The following is a 20,836-nucleotide window of genomic DNA, read 5'->3' on the forward strand; positions in this document are numbered from 1 at the left end:
AAGCGATCCACCCACCTTGGCCTCCCAAAGTGCTGGGATTACAGGTGTGAGCCACAACACCTGGCCCCTCTTTGCTTTTACCCCCACAATCACATGAGCCAATTTCTTAAAATAAATTTTTCCCTTTATATTGCTTTAGAGGAAAGGTAAAATTATAAATTTGGAGTTAAATGAATGATAGCAGTCTACAATTTTTGGAGTTTTAAGGTTTTGGGAGACCTTTTTTAAAAATGAGAATGATCTGTAGCAACTAAGTACATCAGGCACAGAGAATTAATGAAAGTCCAAATTCGGATACAATAAAGGCAAATCTAGCATTTGGATGGAAGAGTTTTACCGTTGTCCCATACCCAGGTGCCCCTTTCAGTCTCTCAGAGCCTTCAGAAGGACTCAGATGTCCCTTTGGTACTGAGCACTTTTTTCAGGGCACCTTTGACATCCTTGTTCCTAAGGGTGTAAATCAAAGGGTTGAGTAATGGTGTGATAAAGGTGTAAACAAGGGCAAACTGGCGATCCTCATCTACAGAGGAGCTGCACTGGGGATGCAAGTATGCCAAGGCACAGCAGCCATACTGCAGCAGGACCACGGTGAGGCAGGAGGAGCAGGTGGAGAAGGCCTGGCCGCTGCCCTCGGCAGAACGGATGCGCAGGATGACACAAGTGATGAACACGTAGGAGACGCAGATGAGCAAGAAGTGGACGGTCAGCACGAGGATGCTCAGGACATAGAGGAAAGCCTGGTGCACGCGGATGGCAGTGCAGGCCAGGTGCAGGACGGGAGGTACATCGCAGAGGAAGTGGTTAATTTCCCGGCGGTGGCCGCAGAAGGGCAAGGTGGAGATTAAGGCGGTGAGCTGCAGGGAGAGGAAGAGGGCCAGGCCCACGGCGCCGCCCAGCATCTGCACGCACAGCTTGCAGGTCATGATGAGGGTGTAGTGCAAAGGGTGGCAGAGGGCCACATAGTGGTCATAGGCCATGATCGCCAAGAGGAAACAGTCAGCACCACCAAGTGTGAGAAAGAAGAATATTTGGGCCCCACATCCAGCCAATGGAATGTGCTTCTGGGCCCCCAAAATGTTGGAACGCATCAAGGGCACCACAACAGTGGTGTAGCAGATCTCTACAAAGGACAGGTTGGATAAGAAGAAATACAGCAGGGTTCGGAGAACGCTGCGTGTGCACACAACCCAGATGATGGCTGTGTTGCCACAGAGGATCATCAAGTAGAAGAGGAAGAGAAGGAAGAGAAGAACCTGAAATTCAGGGACTGGTGAACACACGGAACACAAACTCAGTGGGCCAGATGGTTGAAGACAGGTTTCCACACAAGCATGCCTTGTGCAAAAGGATAGGAAGCACTGAGCTGTCCTTAGCTGAGTTGCTTTATTGCCTGGGTAAAATAAAGAGGGAGAACTTTATTTCTGAGGTGGGAATTACCTAATTGTCATTGAGATTCCCCCCCTTTTTTTTTTGAGACAGGGTTTCACATTGTTACCCAGGCTGGAGTGCAGTGGCATGATCACAGTTCACTGCAGCCTCTACTTCCCAAGCTCAGGTGATTCCCCCATCTCAGCCTCCTGAGTAGCTAGAACTACAGACCCACTCCACTATTCCAGTTAATGTTTATATTTTTTGTAGAGATGGAGTCTTTCTTTCTTGCTCAGGCAGGTCTCGAACCCCTGGGCTCAAGCTATCCTTCAGCCTCAGCCTCCCGGAGTGCAGGGATTACAGGTATGAGTCACTGCACCCAACCTGATACTCTAATTGTAATTAAACGTAGGGAATTATTTTCCTCTGAAATCTTCATGTGTATTTTCTTGAAGAGAGAGAAACAGATTTCTAAAGTGTTTCAAGCATTACACTTTAAAATATAAGTTTACTTTAAAATATAAGTTTAAGATAGTAGAACAGTGGTTACCAGGGGAGTGAGAGAGAGGAGATAGGATAGGTAAGTCCAATGGTATAAACTTGCAGCTGCGTAGGATGAATAAGTGCAGGATCTAATGCATATATAGCATGAGGACTATAGTTAATATTGTAGTATGCACTGAAAATTTGTGAAGAGAGTAGATTTTAGTTGCTCCTACCATAAAAAAGTGCCAACTATGTGAGGTGATGGATATGCTAATTTGCTTGAATATACTACATAATTCACTATGTATATGTATATCAAAATATCATGTTGTACACCTTAAATATACACAATAAAATATAAATGTAATAAACATAGATTTATGAGTTAGGTCTCTGTTTCTGCTAGTTTCATAATTGTATAATGGTAAACATCTATGGATAAAATATTAGATGATTCAATCATTCTTATTAATCCTAGTGTTTTGGTCTTATAGAGGACTGGGAGTACAACTTTATTGCAATTTTATTCTGACGTATGTTATTTATTTTTATTTATTGAAGTATTTTCTGTAAGACTTCAACTGTGTTTGGAAATCAAATAGATTGACACATAAAGGCATTTAGTTGCTTGATAGGCAGTCACAAGAGTGAAGCTAGCTGAAGTAAGGAAAGATGATGAGGAAACTAAAAATTCCATAGCAGAAAAAAAAATAAAAAAAACTCTGCTTTCTAAAAAATTATTTTGAGGCAAATTTTTATCTAAAATATCTGTTTTGTGGCATCAAAACCCAGGACATGATGTTTTAAGAAAAACGCATTCTGATCAATGAATCCTATGCTCAATAAAATTGTTGGAATTTTTTAGATTTGCCAATGCTCTGGAGTTCTGTCCTTCATATCTATGCTGAAAACAACTAAAAAGTTTAGTTAGTTAAAAATATCAAAATTAAAAGTCAATATTGGGTATTTGTAATAGAAAAGTGGAGAGAATTAAAGCATAGTAAAACACAGTTATATCTAAGTAATTATTTCAAATATTGTTTTATAAAGAGCAAAAATTTCAAGTATAGTTCTTGAAAAATGCATTATGGGAAACAGTTTTTAAACCCCGTCTCTACTAAAAATACAAAAATTAGCTGGGTGTGGTGGCATGCGCCTGCAGTTCCAGCTGCTTGGGAGGCTGAGGCAGGAGAATCACTTGACCTCGGGAGGCAGAGGTTCCAGTGAGTTGAGATCACGCCACTGCACTCCAGCCTGGCAACAGAGACAGGTTCCATCTCAAAAAAAAAAAAAAAAAGTAATCTGGATCTAATATCTCAACTGATTTTGAAATGTATAAGGAAAATGGGTAGGGGAGAAGAGAGGTAATATTGTGCTAGTTTCCTCAAACTGTTTAAGAAATGATTCAGTATAAACTATAATATTACTTAGATGTGAATAATTGTAGAAAAGTTTATTCTACTTATATTTTTTACCTTTTAATATTAATTACTTTAATAGTAAGTACAAATAGAATGCACTTTTTCAAATATGCATTGTGTCTATCTATCATCTATCTTTTCCCTCAAAATAAGAAAAAAATGAAAGAATGAAACTATTATTCGAAAGAAAAAGAAGCAAACAAAAATGGGTAAGAAATTATATAGAACAAAAATATTTTTTAAAAAGTTTTTGGAAGCAGAATAAAACATATCAATTATTATAATAAATGTTGATAGGCATATATCTCCTATAAAAAGATGTTTAGATTGATTTAAGAAGCAAAAGAATGTTTTTAAGAGGCAAAAAATAGCACCATGGAAAAGCTATTACTCTTATTCAATATTTTTTCAGAAAGTTCTACAAAGTGAAATAAGCCATGTCCTCCAACCAATAAAGATGATAGATATCTGACTGTCCCTATGAAAACCTCAAGACAACTAAGAAATTGTTAGAACTAATATGGAAATTCCTTAAGATGACCAATAATTAACTAATTTCCATTTAGTCACTTTGATCTCTTTCCCTCTATGGAGGGTATCCATAGGACACCCAGTTCTAAGCAAGATTTCACTCCAGTACATCTGAACACTTCTACTCCCACCATTTGAAGTTTTTGCCTGTGAAGTCAACTGCATTTGATTCCAACTGTCAATAAACCAAGTACACTTAATATTGCAAAAGTTAATAGTGCATGAAATGTATACACTATTGAACTATGAATGTGAAAGAGGATTCTTTCAATGGATATCAATGTAAATATTTTGAAATTATTTGATAAAAATGAATTGCAAACAAACAATAACTTACTGATGAATTAGCTAAGATGGGCAGAGCTACTATATATGTTTGAGGGAAAAGATCATAAAAATCTTGGATAATGTAGCATGCATTTTGTTTCACAAGAATCTTTAAAGACACTGATATTGCAAATTGTAGACAATGATTTGGGAATGTGGTTCACATTAGAAAACTTCAGTTTGCAATAATCATCCCACACAAAACACATACACAAAAAGTCTCGATCATACATCAGAGGGTTAGGGGTAAAAATGTTCATTTATATGTTTTAAGTTAAATTTTTATAATGTATACATTTAAAAAATTAATTTCCTTGTAACTGACTTTTCAATTAATTGATCAAGCACTGGCTGCTTTGGATAAAAGGGCTTTTACTATACGTAAAACACAATAGTTTTCCCCATATCGACAATAACTAGTTAGAAAATTATAATACCAAAAGTCACACAAATATAAAATATCAATAAATGTAACATGTAATAACTAATACAAATTTAAGGCAACTGTTAAAGCTTTTTGATGGTAAAACTTAAGAATATTATGTGTCTTCAAAATAACACAAAATTCTGCTGAAAATCTGATAAGAATTTCAAGAGAATTTGTGTATGTGCATGTACATGTACTTTATAATGTGATTTTAAAGTTTATTTGGAAGAATAATCAATTGAGAATAAGTAGATGTTAAATAAGAATATTTAGATATATTCTCATTTACATGCTAAATGAGAATAAGACGTTAAAGTAGATGTTAACAACCATTAAAATGCTAAGAAAGATGTTTAAAAGAGAACAAAAGTGAAACTTGTACTAAAAATTTAAATATTGCATAAACTATAATATTTCATAAATACATAATGTATTATAATTGCAACAGAAATGAAAAATAACTGTAGGAATAGAGAGACAGTTCCATAAAACAAAAATACACATGAATATATGAGTCTTAAATACACAGTAAAGTCAAGATAGCAAAACAGAGTGGTTCAGAGCTCTTTGCCAGCAGACTACTTGTGTTCTAAGTAATCTTGGACACTTTACATAAAATCTTTATACTTTAATTTTTCTCACCTATAATATGGGAATAATAAATGTACTTACCAGTAGGGTTTCTGTGATGATACGATGAAAACAAATAAAAGGCACTTAAAGCTAGTGCCTATAAACATCCACTAAATGTCAGGTCTTACTGTTTTTCAAATAACCACAGCTTTGGAATAATGGGCTAATATTTGTTTTGACATTATTTTCCTGTTACTATAACTGAAGTTTATTTTGGATGATCAAAATTTATGTTCTCAAAAAGAGAAATCATAAAGGTAATAGAAGACTGTATAGTTAAGGGCAAAACTAAGACCTCATTCCAGCAAGCTTAATTATTAGAAGGTGGAATCCACCTTGCAATCTTTGGTTCTTGGATTTTGCACTTTTAATATGTATCAATTGCTTTGCAATTTAGTCATAGACATTGCAAAAATATGCGCAGAAAAGATAGATTAGTTGAACAATTCTGTTGCAGTGTCTGAAACAAATACCCAAACTCTGTCTGGGTCTAAATTTGTAGGAGAGGGAGGCAATCTCCTATGAACTGAGAGTTGAGAAGCCTCCAAAAATACCTCCTGCCTCAGTGTCCCTCTAAATGCACTGACACTTGAAGGAATTTCTTGCTAAGCATTCCTACAAGAAAACACACAGCCTTTAAAGTCTTCCCATCTGCGTTTAATCCTGACGCTGCCCCATGCCAAGTCTCTGGCTTTGTGAAATTTACTTAGTAAATAAAGCTTACAAAGCAGTTTTCTTAGCTATCTTGCAGAGCTAGTGTGAATATTAGTAAAAAAAACTATATATGGAAAGTGCCCTGTGCTGTGCCCAGCTTTTCTTTCCCGAAACGTTTTTTATGGAAAAACATATGTAACATAAAATTTACCATCTTAGGCCGGGCGCGGTGGCTCACGCTTGTAATCCCAGCACTTTGGGAGGCCGAGGCGGGCGGATCACGAGGTCAGGAGATCGAGACCACGGTGAAACCCCGTCTCCACTAAAAATATAAAAAATTAGCCGGGCGTGGTGGCGGGCGCCTGTAGTCCCAGCTACTCTGAGAGGCTGAGGCAGGAGAATGGCGTGAACCCGGGAGGCGGAGCTTGCAGTGAGCCGAGAGCGCGCCACTGCAGTCCGGCGTGGGTGAAAGAGCGAGACTCCGTCTCAAAAAAAAAAAAAAAAAAAAAAAAAAAAAATTTACCATCTTAATCATTTTAAGTGCAGTTCAGCAGTGTTAAGTACATTTATATTCTTGTGCAACCATCACCTCACTACTATCTGTCTCCAGAACTCTTTTCATCTTGCAAAACTGAGTCTCTGAACTGTTAAACAATGACTCCCATTTCACTGTTCTACTCTCTGTCTCTATAACTTTGACTACTTTAGGGTCTTCATATAAGTGAAATAATACAGTTTTTATCTTTTTGTGACTGACTTATTTCGCTTAGTATGTTTAGCTTTTAATAGGGGCTCACCCCTTCCCAGTCCCTTACCCTCTCCACTCACTTGAATACTAGCTTAACTCCTTGAAATCATGGAAACTCCCTCAGCCTGACAACCTTTCCGTTCTTTCATTTTCTTAGCTAATTTCTGCAGTTTGCAGCTCAGGATTCAGCTCAAAAATCAGTTATCTAGAAAGCATCCCTAATTCTCATTTTCCTTTCACCTTCAGGATAAGGTGTTCCTCCTACGAACTACTGTAGAACTGCGCATGTTGCTCAATTACAAGATGGTTAGCCCTGCGTCAGGCTAATTGCTGACAAGCGAGGAAGCAGATAAGCAAGGAAGCTAGCCGGCCTTTATTGAGCACTTTATATGCTGAAATCATATTCTCAGCTCTGTGGGGGAATATGAAATAAAATTATATTAAAAAGAGTCTTTGTTGGCTGGGCACGATGGCTCACACCTGTAATCCCAGCACTTTGGGAGGCCGAGGCATGCGGATCATGAGGTCAGGAGTTTCAGACCAGCCTGGCCAACATGGTGAAACCCCGTATTTACTAAAAATACAAAAATTAGCCAGGTATGGCGGCATGTGCCTTTAATCCCAGCTACTCAGAAGGCTGAGGCATGACAATCGCTTGAACCTGGGAGACAGAGGTTGCAGTGAGCTGACATTGTACCACTGGATTCCAACCTGGGTGACAGAGCGAGACTCCATCTCAAAAAAAAAAAAAAAAAGTCCTTGCCCCCAATCATATAAAGGAGATCTGACATTTAAAGAAATCTGGGAAAAAATCTTCTAAATTAAGGTTTTTTAAATTATCTTTTTAGAAAAATAGATATAAAATACTCCTTCTCCCAAATAGAACAATACGTAGATAGATCGACAGATAGGTAGGTAGGTAGGTAGATAGATAGATAGATAGATAGATGAATGGATAGATAGATCCATAGATAAATAGAGTAATGGATAAAAACATAAGTAGATACAAAGATGCATATATCCACAGTCAAGCACATTTGGGAAACACTAAAAATTGTATCTCTTTGTGATCCACAATGATATTAGCATTAAAAGCCTCTGAGAATTATGTATTATACATGAGAAATATGTATAAATTTAACTCTTTTAAAAAAATTTATTTCTGTATGAAATGTTTTTTCACACAGTTCAACTAGCATTTCATAAAAGCCTCTTTAGATGCTGTAAAAAGCATTTTGAATATAATAATAAGTTACATCGTGATATTTAGGCAGTATCTAAGCTAACTTTATGTGTTAATTCAGTTACACTTCACAGCAACACCATGGGACAGGCAATATTTTAATGCCTTTCTTGCAAATAAAGAGCTGAGGTCCCCAAAGATTAGGTAACTAGTCCAAGATCAAGCAGCTGGTCAGTGGTGGAGTTGAGATTTAAGCTGAAGCATATTGAATCTGGAAAATGAAGACCTGAGTTTGAGCTCTGTTGGGTAAGCTACAATCAAAGCTTCATTTTCTTCATCTGGGAAGTGTGGATACCCAATCCATTATGTTATTTGAGTTATTCAATTCTTTTTCGATAGACCTTTATGCGCTCCCTACAGTTGAAAGCAGGGATTGGCAAACTTTGGTTATAAAGGGCCAGATTGTAAAATTTTAGGCATCATGGGCCAAATCAGTTGTTTGAACATAATTTGTCTGCCTCCCTTCCTCCCTCTTTTCTCTTCCTCCCTCCTTTCTCTCTCTCATTTTTTCTTAAAAATGTAAAACATATTCTTTGTTAAATGGCTGTAAAAAGGAGGCTGAATTTTAACTTTAGGTCTAACTTGCCTACCCTTGCTATAAAGTATTAAACAGTATAAGTTAATATCAGTCAGGAAACAGAAGAGCCAATTAGTTGTTAAACAGTAAAGTGTCTGAAGATGGTTCCTTTACCTCTTTGCAATTCACTTCATTTCATCAGCCATCAAAGAAAATTTATATCGGTAAACTTTTTTTCAGAAATGCTAAAAGTTTCTGCCATAGATGATTAAGGGAACTCGTTCAGAATGCTTTCCTGCCTTATATATCATGTTCTTAAAGGACAAAATGCAATAAGAATACATGGGCTCTTGATGTGTAAAATCTTCTAGAAATATTTAAACAAATGAACAGAAGGTAATGACCTTGAAACATCTACATAGGAATGAGAAAGACAGCCAGGCGCGGTGGCTCACGCCTGTATCCCAGCATTTTGGGAGGCTGAGGCAGGCGGATCACCTGAGGTCAGGAGTTTGATACTGGCCTGGCCAACATGGTGAAAGCCCGTCTCTACTAAAAATACAAAAATTAGCCGGGCGTGGTGGCAGGTGCCTGTAATCCCAGCTACCTGGGAGGCTGAGGCAGGAGAACCACTTGAACTCAGGAGGAGGAGGCTGCAGTGAGGCGAGACTGTGCCAGTGCACTCCAGCCTGGTGAACAGAGCAAGAACAACAAGAAAAGCCAGGCGCGGTGGCTTACGCCTGTAATCCCAGCACTTTGGGAAGCCAAGGCAAGCGGATCATGAGGTCAAGAAATTGAGACCGTGCTGGCCAACATCGTGAAACCCCGTCTTTATTAAAAACACAAAACTTAGCTGGGCGTGGTGGCGTGCACCTGTAGTCCCAGCTACTCGGAGGCTGAGGCAGGAGAATCTCTTGAACCCCGGAGGCGGAGGTTGCAGCGAGCTGAGATTGCACCACTGCACTTCGGCCTGGCGAGAGAGCGAGACTCAGTTTCAGAAAAAAAAACAAACAAAAGCAAACAAACAACAAACAACAAAAAAGGAAAGAGTAGGCTGGTGTTCAGGAAAAGAGGGAAGTTTTTAGAAAGCTGTGCTTGGGATACAGCAAAAGAAAGAAAGCTACCAAGAAAGTAAGAATACCACGCAATTATCCTAAACCAGTCTCCTGCATGGGAAGACCAGGCTCCGTGTCTGCATTCTCCTTTTTACTCAGGGGCGATTCTCTAATTTAGCCTGATTTATCCACATAATTTTGTGCCCTATATGATGTCTCTTTTAACTAATGAGTCTCCAAAGAGAAGAAATTTCCCTAGTGGCTTTTCTCAAGCCAAATCCAACTAAAATCATATTTCAGAGAAATTTCCTGAGTTAATAAACTGGAACAAAGTTAGTGGGCAACTATTCATGTGACAATCACAGACAACCACCATCTGGAGTCCACGGGGAGATCCTCTCCCTGTTATGTGGTTTTGTATTAGGAGTCCTTGTTCTGATGGATATTATATTTATAATGTAATATTATGTTCCTATTTATATTTATAATTTAAGGTCTCACGAAGCGTATGGCTTGGCTTAATTCTTATTCATTCGTGTGCATTTGCTTTGCTGCCTTTGCCATAAGCAAGCGCATTATTTCTGGATACATCCCAACTAAGTAGTCATGGTACTTTCAGCTTCTATCACCAGCTTCTACCAGCTTCTATCAGTCAGATTATAAGTATGTCTCTATTGCCTGTGGGGAACCTAGTTCCTGTCTCCTGTCCCTACTGGGGATGTTAACTCCTCATTCTTGACTGGGATTGAAATCCTTATCCCCACTGACTATTTCTGTTTTCAATATTCCATAGTCTTCTACATTTAGTCATCAGTAATCACTGTGGTTTCAATTCTATTTCTGGTTTTCAGAAATTTTAATATTATTTTTGAGTCTGGTAGTTACATAAAGTTTAATTTTTTCCTATTATTGGAACGTGCTTAGAGTAGAATTAGGTTTGATGTACATTCATTTTATTTTGTCTATAAAAGAAACTGATCCTAGAATTTGTCCTATTAAGAATACCACAAAATTAAGCATTTTCCCCAAAAAACATTGAGAAGTCTAACATATGCTTAAGCCTCCTCTTTTCTAAGAATATATTTTCTCCATTTACTTTCCAATGAGGATCTCAACTAAAACTCTGCTACTCAAAAGGTAGCATAAGGATCAGTGTAATCTGGGAAATGTTTGTTGCTGGTTTCATAAAAGATATGTATAAAAATTGAGAGTAAGTTTCAAAACTTTTAGGGCCATTTGACATTGTCACACCACTGACCCGGCAATCTTCCCTCTCATGTTGTTGCATATAGACAAGTTCCGGTGTGGCCACACTTCTGTGTGATGAATCTCATCCAGCATATATATATAGTGGAATGAACCATAGAACATATTAAGTTGTATGATATTTTAAGGTTAGCTTGTCAAATGTAATCTAAAATTATACAAATATATGAGAAAATGAAAGGTTTTTTTGCATGTGTATATATAGCTTTTAATAAACAGCATTGAAAAATGCTATAGATAGATAGCATTTTATTTTATTTTATTTTATTTTATTTTATTTTATTTTATTTTATTTTATTTTATTACTTTAAGTTCTGGGATACATGTGCTGATCATGTAGGTTTGTTACATAGGTATACATGTGCCATGCTGGTTTGCTGCAACTATTAACCTGTCATCTAGGTTTTAAGTTCCACATGCATTAGGTATTTGTCCTAATGCTCTCCCTCTCCTTTCCCCCAACCCCTCAACAGGCCCTGGTTTGTGATGTTCACCTCCCTGTGTCCAAGTGTTCTCATTGTTCAACTCTCACTTATGAGTGAGAATATGAGGTGTTTGATTTTCTGTTCCTGTGTTAGTTTGCTGAGGATGATGGTTTCCAGCTTTATCCATGTCCCTTCAAAGGACATGAACTTACTCTTTTTTATGACTGCATAGTATTCCATGGTGTATATGTGCCACATTTTCTTTGTCTAATCTATCATTGTTGGGCATTTGGGTTGGTTCCAAGTCTTTGCTATTGTAAATAGTGCTGCAATAAATACACGTGTGCATGTGTCTCAGAAGTACCATTTGACCCAGCAATCCCGTTACTGGGTATATACCCAAAGAAAAATGAAAGCATTTAAAACAATTTTTTTAAGTGTTGCTTTTATAGTACTTAATATTTAATAAAAAATTATAGCTAAATTAGAAAAACAAAGTCTATGTACTTTTTAACTTAAAAAATTGAAGTGTAGTTTTCCTACTGTGAAATGCAGTATACGTTTCAATTAGATTTGACAAATGCATGAATTCATGTAATCTACATCTTTACCAATATTTCATTGCCCCCAGAAAGTTTCCCCGTGTCTGTAGCTCACCAATACCTGTCCTGAAACACAACACTTCTTTCTTTCTTTCTTTTTTTTGAAATTATAGGTTAGCTTTGAATGCTACTGAACCTCATGCGGATTGAGTCATACAGCATGCACTCCTTTGTTGTCTGGATTCTCTCATTAGATTTATCCACGTTGTTGGGTGTATCTGCAGTTCACTCTTTTCATTGCTGAACAGTATTTCATTGTATGAGTATACTGAAATTACTGATCTGTTCTGTTGAAAAACATTTGTCCTGGCTAAATACTGAGTCAAATTTCTGGATCATAGAATTGAAGAATTTTTAATTTTATAAGAACTATCAAATTTCTTTCCACATTTATCATCAGTGTATTAGAGTTCATTTGCCCCACATTCTAGCCAGCATTTAGTGTTGGCAGTCCTTTAAATTTTAGACATTCTAAAATCACATTATCATTGTGGTTTTAATTTTTATTTCCTTGGAGAATAATGTTGAAAACTTTTTTAATGGGAATATTGGGCATATGTATGTCTTTCTTTGCAAAGTATTTGGTCAACGTTTTGCTATTTATCTTTTCATTAATTACTGTTTATCTTTTCATTAATTACTTATGCTGTTTATCTTTTCATTAATTACTTATCACTATTTATTCTCTATATATTCTGGTATAAGTTCATTTTCAGAACTTATATTTCCCCCAGTGTTGATTTATGTATTTATTTTCTTATGGTGTCTTTTAATGTATACACGGTTTAATGCTGGTTATATAAAATTTATAATTTATTTAATTATTCTTTTGTGGTTAGTGTTTCTTGTGTTATGTCCAGGCCATTTTTTGCCTGCTGAAAGCAAATGGTCATGGATTGGAGGTTCAATATTGTAAACATGTTCAATATTTTAAACATTGTCAAATTTGAGCTAGATTATAAACTAGACATTGAAAGCCAAAATTCAAACTTTCTAAAATTAAACATAAATTTATCATTTATTTTAAAGTCTAATTTAGATGTGACCAGAATAAATCATTGGCTATTTTTGTCAAATATTTTCTGAACACTACATAGTAGTAAACAAACGGTGATATGGTTTGGCTATTTGTCCCCACCTAAATCTCATCTTGTAGCTTCCATAATTCTCACGTGTTGTGGGAGCCACCCAGTGGGAGATGATTGAATCATGGAGGTGGTATTTCCTGTGCTGTTCTCGTGATAGTGAATGGGTCTTGCAAGATCTGATGGTTTTAAAAGCTAGAGTTTCTCTGCGGAAGTAGAGAACTCTCCTTGCCTTCTGCCGTGATTGTGAGGCCTCCCCAGCCATGTGGAACTGAAGTCCAACAAACCTCTTTCTTTCATAAATTGCCCAGTCTTGGGTATGTCTATATCAGCAGTGTGAAAATGGACTAATACAGTAAATTGGTACCAGTAGAGTGGAACGCTGCTGAAAAGATACCTGAAAATGTGGAAGTGACTTTGGAACTGGGTAGCAGTCAGAGGTTGGAACAGTTTGGAGGGCTCAGAAGAAGACAGGAAAATGTGGGACAGTTTGGAACTCCTTAGAAACATGTTGAATGGTCAAATGGCTTTGACCATTCAACAAATGCTGATAATAATACTGACAGTGAAATCCAGGCTGAGGTGGTTTCAGATGGAGATGAAGGAGTTGTTTGGAACTGGAGCAATGGTGACTCTTGTTATGTTTTAGCAAAGAGACTGGCAGTGTTTTGCCCCTGCCCTTGTGATTTGTGAAACTTTGAACTTGGGAGAGATGATTTAGGGTATCTGGTGGAAGAAATTTCTAAGCAGCAAAACATTCAAGAAGTGACTTGGGTGCTGTTAAAGGCACACAGTTTTATAAGAGAATCAGAGCATAAAAGTTCAGAAAATTTGTAACCTGACAATGTAATAGACAAGAAAATCCCATTTTCTGAGAAGAAATTCAAGCCAGCTGCATAAATTTGCATAAGTAACAAGGATCCCAATGTTGCTCCCCAAAACAATGGGGAAAATGTCTCCAGGGCATGTAAGGGGTCTTCACAGCAGCTCCTTCCTTTACAGGCCCAGAGGCCTAGAAGGAAAAGGTGGTTTCTTGGGCCAGGCCCAGGGTCCCTGTGCCTTGTGCAGCCTAGAGACTTGGTGCCCTGCATCCCAGCTGCTCCTGCTATGGCTGAATGGGGCCACTGTAGAGCTTGGGCTGTGGCTTCAGAGGGTGCAAGTCTCAAGTCTTGGCAGCTTCCACATGATGTTGAGCCTTCCAGTGCACAGAAGTCAAGAATTGAGGTTTGGGAACCTCTACCTAGATTTCAGAGGATATATGGAAACACCTGACTGTCCAGGCAGAAGTTTGCTGCAGGGGTGGGGCTCTCATGGAGAAACTCTGCTAGGGCAGTGGGGAAGGAAGATGTGAGGTTGGAGCCCCCACACAGAGTCTCCACTGCAGCACCACCCATTGGAGCTGTGAGAGGAGGGCCATCATTCTCTAGACCTCAGAATGGTAGATCCACTGACAACTTGCACTGTGTGCCTGAAAAAGCTGAAGATACCCAAAGCCAACCAGTGAAGGCAGCTGAGAGGGAAGCTGTACCCTGCAAAGCCACAGAGGCAGAACTGACAAGACCATGGGAACCCACCTCTTGCATCAGTGTGACCTGGATGTGAGGCATGGGGTCAAAGGAGATCATTCTGGAGCTTCATGATTTGACTGCCCTGCTAGATTTTGGACTTGCATAGGGCCTATAGTCCCTTTGTTTTGGCCAATTTCTCTCATTTGAAATGGCTGTATTTAACCAAGCCTGTACCCCTGTTGTATCTAGGAAGTAACTAACTTGCATTTGATTTTACAGCCTCATAAGTGGAAGTGACTTGCCTTGTCTTGGATGAGACTTTGGACTGTGGACTTTTGAGTTAATGCTGAAATGAGTTGAGACTTTGGAGGACTGTTGGGAAAGCATGATTGGTTTTGAAATGTTAAGATATGAGATTTGGGAGGGGCCATGGGCAAAATGATATGGTTTGGCTCTGTGTCCCCACCCAAATCTCATCTTGTAGCTCCCATAATTCCCACATGTTGTAGAAGGGACCTGGTGGGAGATGACTGAATCATGGGGGTGGGTCTTTCCCATGCTGTTCTCATGATAGGGAATGGGTCTCACAAGATCTGATGGTTTAAAAAATGGGAGTTTCTCTGCACAAGTACTTTCTTTGCCTGCTGCCATCCATGTAAGATATGACTTGCCTCTTTTGCCTTCTGCTATGATTTTGAGGCGTTCCCAGCCTTGTGGAACTGTAAGTTCAATAAAATTCTTACTTTTGTAAATTGACAAGTCTCACGTATGTCTATCAGCAGGGTGAAAAATGGACTAATACAAATGGTAACAATGGATGTGATTCCAACGAAATAGAGACTAAAAGAGTTCATTGTAGTTTTACTCAGAAACATGATCCCTTATATGTAGAGTTCAATTTTGTGGTCATAATTACTGATGAAGTGCTTAAAAACCATAGTGTGTTATTTGCAGAGATGAACTATAAAGAAACACGGAAAACATCAAAACTTAAGCAATGTTTACATATAAAATACAAAGTAATAATTTCAAAACAAAAAATTTGAAAGAGAAAATACCAGATTAAAAGGCTGACAGAGCAGATGTTCAATACTTTACTTGTGAATATTAATCTTCGGTGGGATTTTCATAGAGGACTAATATTTGCCAAGACTAAAAACAATGTATATAATTGTTGATATATTAGGTAATGACTGTATTAGAGATATTTGTTTGGAAATGGGTGAATCTGTGGCTCAAGTATCACTTTTCAGCGACAGCAGATCTTTATGTATTCACAAACTATCTAATAATATGGAAGACCAACTTATAAAACAAATAATGCCAGTAAATTATTTTGCATTGCAACTTGATGCATGCCCAGATGTTGATGATAGATATTATTTTAGTATATATGCAATTTGACCATAATGGTGTTATGAAGAAAATATTTTTCGTTCATCACCATTGCTAATAACATGACTAGTACAAAACTGTAAGATAATGCATAGAATTACATTATCAACTAAATTGTGAAGGTGCATATATTGAAAGAGCAGATTCAAAAACAAGGAACTGTTTTGGAGTAGTTACCTAAGATCTTTTGTATCATTATGTAAATAAATGCACTGCTTCTAGCTTCAAAAAAAATCAGCTGAACCAAACAGTATACTTAATAACATAGTAAAAGTTGAAGACCCAGTAAAGGATTGAGATTATTCTCTTTATTATGTCATATTATGGAAACTAATCATAAACAACTATTATTGTATGCTGACTTGCTCTGGTTATTGAAGGAAAAATTTCTGTAGAGAATGTTTGAAATACAGAACAAAATCTTAGTGTTTCTGTGACAGAAAAAACAGTTTCATTCTGACTTTCTAAAGATATGAATTAGACAGCTAGACTTGTTTAGTTATCTAATATCTTTGGTATTTTTACTTATATTAGTACTTCCATGTAAAGAATGAATGCAAGATATTTTTTAAATATCAAGTAAAATGAAAGGGTAAAAACAAAAGCTAAAAGCTTGAAAGAAAGGAGTTCCAAAAGATTGTGGTTATGCTACACTCTATAATTGAACATTTATCATTCAAGTTATTGAGGACCCTGATATTGCTCATCTGGGAAATCACTTACAAATTTGATAGGATATTTGGAACTTTACTTTCTGTCAAAAGAAAAGCCCTGCATTCCATGTTCGTGAATCTGGAATCCATTTTTTTAATCCAAAGATATTGAGATCTGACTAATATTTTACAGGACAAATCACTGTACAAAAATTGACTGACAAAAGCATGGAGGTTAATTTTGAAAACACAACACTTAATTTCAGACAAACATTAAAAAAGTAGATATTCTAAATTTGTTGAAGTTGTTTTAATATCCCATCTTAAATTGCTGCCAACATGCAGATGTATATTGGCCGCAATTTAAGATGGGATGTTAAAGAAACGAAACCTAGAAACTCCCAGTTTCCAAACATTTACGAGTAGATTACATTTTCAATGTTGAATTCTTCATTTGTTTTATTACATTCAGAGAGCCAGGTCTGGAATATATAATTCTTTAGAATTTGTTGCCCTAAGATGCATTTTATTTTTGTAAATGTTACATGCACCACTGAAAGAAGATGGAAATTCTATGACTTGCATTCAGCTTTCTATACATGTCTAAAATCATCTTTATCTTAGTGTTACTCACATCTTTTATATCCTTGTTAATAGTTTTCTGCTTTGTATTCCAAATCCTGAAAAAGGTAAATTAAACTTCTTTAATCTTATTGTAGAATTATTTCTTCTTATATTTCTGCCAGTTTTAAAAAGTATTCAAGACTACAGTGTTACATTTTTACATTATAGCTGTTGTTTCCTCTTAATAAATGATCTCTTTCCTCATTATTCCCACCTCCTTCTATTCCTATTGAAATAAAACTTAATCCTAAGTTTTATTTGTGTATGTGCTCTTAATATTGTTATAGTTGTTTTTCTAGGCCACTTTATTTTATTTAGTCATTTCTTTGTTTTTAAAGTTTTTGTATAATGCTGTTTATATATGTCTTTATAAGTAAATTTACACTATTTTTCTATAGTTTGAAGTGTTTGTTGGTTATTTTTGTTTTAAACTTTAAATTTTGGAATAATTTAGACTTACAGAAAGGTGGCAAAGATAGTATAGGAATTCCCATATATCTTTCATTCAGTACTCCTAATGTTATCATGTTACATAACCATAGTATATTTGTCAAAGCTTGGAAATTAAGTCATACATTATTGTTAATCAATCTATAAAATTTCCACAAATGTTCTTTTCCTGTTACAGGATCCAATCCAGGAAACCACATTCCATTTAACCATCAAGGCTCTTAGTCTCCTTTGATCTGTGACAGTTCCTCAGCATTTTGTTGTTTTTCATGACCTTGATGATTTTGCAGAGAACTAAAAGGGGTTTTGTAAAGTTCCCTTGATCTGAATGCCTCTGGTGTTCTCACATGATTATACTGGGGCTGTGGACTTTGGGAAAGAATGTCATGGAGACTAAGTGCCATTCTCATCTCAGTGATCCCTTAGTATTTGTGGCGAATTGGTTCTAGATCCCCTTATATAAAATGGTGTAGTATTTGCATACAACCTATGTACATCCTCTCGCTATATTTTAAATTACCTTTAGATGACCTTTAATATATAATGCAATGTAAATGTTATGTAAATAGTTGTCATAATGTATTTTTATTCATATTATTTTTATTGTTGTGGTTAATTTTCATTGTTTCTTTTCCCCAGTATGTTTTATACACAGTTGAATCTGCAGATGTGGAACCAAAATATGGAGGGCCAACTGTACACCATATGAAGTGTATTAGTTTCCCATTGCTACTACAGCAAGTTTTCATAGAATCAGTAGCTTAAAGCAACAGGCAATTTTTTTCCTAATGTTCTGGAGGTCAGAAGTTTGAAATCTGTTTCACCGTGTTGAAATCCAGCTGTCAGCAAGGCCACATGCTCTCATTCTCTGTGGAAGAATTTGTTTCCTTGTCCTTTCCAGCTTCCAGGGCTGCACTCCTTGACTCATGACCCTGTCTTTCATATTCAAAGCCAGTAGCATAGTGTCTTGCTTCAGTTGGCACATTCCTTTCTTCCTATGTAGTAAACTTCCCTCCACCTCCCTCTTATAAGAACACGGTTGGTTATTAAGGGCTCAACTGACTACTCCAGAATAATCTCCCAATCTTAAAACTCTTAACTGAATTACATTCTCAAACTTTCATATAGTTTCCAGGGATTAGAACCCGATATCTTTGGAAACCATTATTCAACCTACTTCAAGTACACTTGGAAGGAACCAAACGGGCGACTCAAAAGATTGAGTGCCCTACTCAACCTTTGGCCGAGAGTTCTTATAAATTTACTATTTCCTGTTTTTTCACCCCATCTCTTCCCCTCCTTACATGTGCAGTGATTTCCCAGTATCTGGGAGAGGCTGCCTGAACCGTTTTGTGGTTGCAGTTATGCTTATGCTCTCTTAGGGCAATTTTTTCTTACTGGTCTAGCGCCCCCAGAGGAAGGTCATGTAACAGTCAAACTGTCATTTCCCCCCTTATTGCACATGCCTGGACATGTCCCCAGAGGAAAGTCAAACTCTGACATTTAAAATTCTTCTCAGGAAGTTGTTGTCCACAAGCTCTAGATGTCTCATGTGTCTTAGGCAATTTTCCCTTCCCTGTCACCAGCTGCTTGACAATCACCTGACATCCTTTGGGTCCCTATCCTGCTCTGCTCATATCTGCCTATGTACTTATTCTAACAACGAGATCTGAGTTTAATCTATTAATATTCTTGTCGTTACTCATATTTGAGATTTATTTCCAAAAATTCATTTTATGTTTTCTATTTGTCATAATTTCTTATTTATTTATTTTTTCTACTTTCAATTTTTTTAGTTGTTATGATGAAATTTTTAGGTTGCTAAAAAATTTTAAGCAATTAATAAACAATATTGTTTTATGTATTTCCTGACTTTACAACCAATTGACAAATTGGTTACAGAGGTCAGATCAACTTTCTTACTAATAAAGCCAATTGCTAAATAATAAAGTAATAAGTAATTACTTATTATCAGTAAAGACTATTTACAAACTTGGCTTGGATCTGTAAACAGATGTGCTTGGTAATATTGTCTTCTCTGAAGTTAATTTATCCTCCTGTAGCAGATACCCTTGATACTTTACCTACAGCCTCTCAGTGCTCATTGTCCTCATTCATGCTAAGCCTTATTGATGAAAGCATCTGCACTCTTGACCTGAGGGTTTACTGTGGCTGAAAAAGCACTCTTAGTCCATGAGTAAACCAGACCAAAATTGCTGGGGAGCTAATTGTCCTGATGCCACCATCAACAAAGGGCACAGGGAAGCTGAGGAAAAAATATCACAGATTTCTCACTGCTCAGATGGTATCACACTGAAACCTGTTTTTTTTTTTTTTGTATTTAATATATATATTTTTATTTTTTATTTTTTATTTTTATTTTTATTATTATACTTTAGGTTTTAGGGTACATGTGCACAATGTGCAGGTTTGTTACATATGTATCCATGTGCCATGTTGTTTTGCTGCACCCATTAATTCATCATTTAGCATTAGGTATATCTCCTAATGCTATCCCTTCCCCCTTCCCCCACCCCACAACAGTCCCCGGAGTGTGATGTTCCCCTTCCTGTGTCCATGAGTTCTCATTGTTCAATTCCCACCTATGAGTGAGAACATGCGGTGTTTGGTTTTTTGTCCTTGCGATAGTTTACTGAGAATGATGTTTTCCAGTTTCATCCATGTCCCTACAAAGGACATGAACTCATCATTTTTTATGGCTGCATAGTATTCCATGGTGTATATGTGCCACATTTTCTTAATCCAGTCTATCGTTGTTGGACATTTGGGTTGGTTCCAACTCTTTGCTATTGTGAATAGTGCCACAATAAACATATGTGTGCATGTGTCTTTATAGCAGCATGATTTATAGTCCTTTGGGTATATACCCAGTAATGGGATGGCTGAGTCTAATGGTATTTCTAGTTCCAGATCCCTGAGGAATCGCCACACTGACTTCCACAGTGGTTGAACTAGTTTACAGTCCCACCAACAGTGTAAAAGTGTTCCTATTTCTCCACATCCTCTCCAGCACCTGTTGTTTCCTGACTTTGGAATGATGGCCATTCTAACTGGTGTGAGATGGTATCTCATTGTGGTTTTGATTTGCATTTCTCTGATGGCCAGTGATGATGAGCATTTTTTCATGTGTTTTTTGGCTGCATAAATGTCTTCTTTTGAGAAGTGTCTGTTCATGTCCTTTGCCCACTTTTTGATGGGGTTGTTTGTTTTTTTCTTGTAAATTTGTTTGAGTTCATTGTAGATTCTGGATATTAGCCCTTTGTCAGATGAGTAGGTTGCAAAAATTTTCTCCCATTCTGTAGATTGCCTGTTCACTCTGATGGTAGTTTCTTTTGCTGTGCAGAAGCTCTTTAGTTTAATTAGATCCCATTTGTCAATTTTGGCTTTTGTTGCTGTT

At 37.0% G+C, this 20,836-nt stretch overlaps 1 pseudogene; it reads right to left on the minus strand.

Annotated features, from left to right (window-relative positions):
* Positions 1–380: 380 nt before the first annotated feature.
* LOC129488630 (olfactory receptor 10Q1-like) lies at positions 381–1,333 on the minus strand (annotated as a pseudogene).
* Between the last annotated feature and the right edge of the window lie 19,503 nt (positions 1,334–20,836).

The sequence above is a fragment of the Symphalangus syndactylus genome, chromosome 1, assembly GCF_028878055.3.
Source record: "Symphalangus syndactylus isolate Jambi chromosome 1, NHGRI_mSymSyn1-v2.1_pri, whole genome shotgun sequence".
Classification (NCBI taxonomy): Eukaryota; Metazoa; Chordata; class Mammalia; order Primates; family Hylobatidae; genus Symphalangus; species Symphalangus syndactylus.